Consider the following 3,470-nt stretch of genomic DNA (forward strand, 5'->3'; position numbering starts at 1 on the left):
ATACCACTTGGGTTAATATACGGCTACAAAAGTGGAGTCGCCAACAGGATATTGATCCATGACAAAATAGATCCACCAAAATTCCATTTAATGTTTTTATTTCTTAATCCAACCTATTATCAAATTTCACAAATTAAACACCATCACCATTCACACTTGTTTACAAAAAATATACGGACGTCTGCTTTTGCCTTGTCAGCTGTGGTGAAATAGTCGCAATAATTTAGCATGCTAAGATTGGACTTCGCCCCCATCTTTTCTCTTTGGGGAGCTGATGCCTGTGGCTATGTTCAATTTATTTTTAACATATTTCCAGAAACACTTTGGGTTGTTTTTAATCTGCGAATGTTTTGGTTTTTTCTTTTTCACAAGGGAAGTTACTCTTTTTAACGCAGCTCGTCGAGCGCTTTTTGTGAAGGGTGTGCTCATTGGAAGAAAAAAAAAGAAGAAAGAAAGAAAAAAAAGAAAGGAAGAAAGAAAGAAAAAACGTTACTCTAAAGAGCGACTTTACCGACGAAAAGCATGAAATCGGCCAATTTGGAAACAAAAGAAAAAAAGAATCAGTGCATGTAATGTCAGCACATTCATCACGAAGTGAGAAATCAAACATGGCGACGAGGATGAGCGACACGAGCAGTCGTCAGAAATCTAGTTCACTTGCGTCAGATTCGCCTTCACCAACACATCATCATAAATCAAGGTATTATTGTTTTTTCACGAGGGCAATTTATGCGGCGGCCTGGTGAACATATATTTTGCAACTGTATTTAGCTGCTTCGAAATATATCGGAAAGTGAAAGTGCAGTCACTTTACCGACAGTGACAGTCTCACACACACAGCACGCACACACACACAATCACGCACGCACACACGCGCGCCCACGCACGCAAACACACACACACACACACACACTCGAAAAAACAACCCCCCCACATCCCCCCCAAAAAAAAACAAAAACAAAAAAAAACCCAAAAAAACAAAACAAAAAAACAAGAAAAAAGAAAAAAAAGAAAAGAAGAAAAAAACAAAAAAAACAAAACATGCACGCACACACACAAAACACATCTATTGAACAAGAGTTGCTTCAGCCTCTTCAGTCAATGACATGGGACACACACACACACACACACACACACACACACACATATATAATGATTTTATATATATATATATGTGTGTGTGTACATAAATCTGCACATGTACAATACTGGAAACACCCTGTGAAATAATGCCAATGTGGTCCCCAGCTTCAGCTTTAATTATATAACTTCCTTTGCATGTGTTTTTGGAATTTATTTCAGTGAAAAGACCCCTGGAGAGTTCTGTGTTTATATGACTTACAGAGGCGTCACGTGGTGTGAATCCTCAAAATTGATTGGCTCTCCGTCATGTCGAGCAATACGGGCCATCAAGAGAGGCAGAAAGAGGAAAAAGAAGGCTTCGTTTTTTCAACTTTATGCTTTGTATTTGTTTTCTTGTTGTGCAAACAATGGCATTTCATTGTATAGTGTTTGGTTGTAGCAATGGAGACTATCGATTGAAGAAATAGAGGACAGCAATTTGTGAAATCCACGATGTTCGCATGGAGCGCCCGAGTGCTTGTGCACTGCACCTTTCAGGTAATCATCTTTGTAAAATGGTAAAATAAAATAAAATAAATGAGTAAAGAGATATTAACGCAGATGTGGAAGATGTAATGACTTTTTGTTGCCAGTGAAACACTCATAATGAATTCACAAATCTTAATTTATATGACCACAATCTGGAAATTTCACCTGTATCTGACTTGAGGGTGGAAATATTCCCCATCCCCCCGCAAAAAACCCAAAAAAACCAAAAAAAACCCCCAGTATGCTGATAGCTAGTGTTTTCTGCTGTTGTTTTTGTGTTTGTTGTTTTATGTGTGTATAAAAAGTGGCTTCTTTGGTATCTTTTTTGTTGTCAGTATTGTATTTATTGCTATCTTGTACAATAGCAAAGAAATATCAAAGCTTGAAAGTTCCTTTGGTAAGGTTTGGAGAACAGAGAGCTGTTTGTGTGTATCATGTGAAAATCTCTTGTATTTGTGCACAAGTGTGTAGTGTTTGTGTATAATATATGATTATAATTCAAAACATATGCACTGACTGTAAACAGTTGACTATAAACTGTAATTGAAAATGTATACCACTTAGCAGCTTATATTTGATGCACGAAAAAATTGATATTTCTGTTTTCTTAACAAATTTTGTATTCTGAACAGGTCAGATGCATTCTGAGTATTGAGCCACTGCATTTTCAACAAGGTGCAAGGAAGAGGAAGCGACAATCTGTCACAGATGCCACACCTCAACAGCCAGCAACTAAAGACAGTCCTGCGGGTAGCAGAATGTTCTCAAATGACACCATCATTACTGGACAACTATGGATGTGTGTTTGGGCATACCTGACAGACCCTCTATAGACAGTGCCACTGGGAGTGATGCTGGTGAACATTATTTTTCTGTTTTTTGCAGCATTGATGGTCTTGAAAACATCTACCACTTAGCTGCAGAGATCTGGTGGATGTGGCATTGATAAACCTGAGAGATAAAATACTGTACAGTGTGTATGTGTCTAAACCTGCATTCCTTATCTTGAACTTTACTTATTGACATGTTCCAGTCTTTATGTATTTGTTTTTGTACTTGTATTTCTTTTTATCACAACAGATTTCTCTGTGTGAAATTTGGGCTGCTCTCCCCAGGGAAAGTGTGTCGCTATACTATAGCACCACCCTTTTTTTTTTTTTTGTATTTTTTCCTGTGTGCAGTTTTATTTGTTTTTCCTATCGAAGAGGATTTTTCTACAGAATTTTGACAGGAACAACCCTTTTGTTGCTGTGGGTTCTTTTACGTGCGCTAAGTGCATGCTGCACATGGGACCATATTGTCTCATCCGAATGACTTTAGTTAGCCAACTTGCCATTTCATCTGTCCTGTGTTTGCAATCACCATAACAGCGCCTATCTTCTAAAAGTCCTTTAGCCCCAAAGAAGAATATAAATAAATCAAATACTGAATCAGAATATAAGAAAGTTGTGGAAAAACAACAACCCTGCTCTAAATGATTTGGTTTCAGTTGTTAGAAAAAAATTCCAGTAAAATGGATTATTGAAAGAAGTATGATGAAAGTTCCCAATAAATCATGATTGCGTTTACCATTTGCAATGATAGAAGTGAGAAAAGGCTCTAAAATCAGACTTGCCAAACTAGTTGATGAATAATTACTTTTAATGTTACTTTCGGACAGTTGGTTTCAGAAGCAGATTGTAATGAATGCATAAATTCAAAATTGGTTTTTGTGTTTAAAATCTTAAATATTGCCAAACACACAACTGAAGATCTGAAACATGTCCCAGATTTCTGTAATAGCCTGTGTATAAACCAGATCTGGAAACGACAGTCCAGTCTGTCCATGGTTCAATGTGAACTGGAATTTAGAGTCAGAT

At 37.1% G+C, this 3,470-nt stretch overlaps 1 long non-coding RNA gene across 1 annotated transcript in view; it reads left to right on the forward strand.

Annotated features, from left to right (window-relative positions):
- Nucleotides 1–333: 333 nt before the first annotated feature.
- Nucleotides 334–3,470, forward strand: part of LOC143282033 (uncharacterized) — a 3,294-nt gene continuing 157 nt past the window's right edge. Inside the window, exons 1-3 of the long non-coding RNA XR_013055207.1 lie at nucleotides 334–700; nucleotides 1,523–1,620; nucleotides 2,244–3,470. The exon at nucleotides 2,244–3,470 is cut by the window's right edge and continues 157 nt beyond it. This is a non-coding gene — a long non-coding RNA (uncharacterized LOC143282033). The remainder of the gene's footprint in view (nucleotides 701–1,522; nucleotides 1,621–2,243) is intronic.

Source organism: Babylonia areolata, chromosome 5 (assembly GCF_041734735.1).
Source record: "Babylonia areolata isolate BAREFJ2019XMU chromosome 5, ASM4173473v1, whole genome shotgun sequence".
NCBI lineage: Eukaryota > Metazoa > Mollusca > Gastropoda > Neogastropoda > Buccinidae > Babylonia > Babylonia areolata.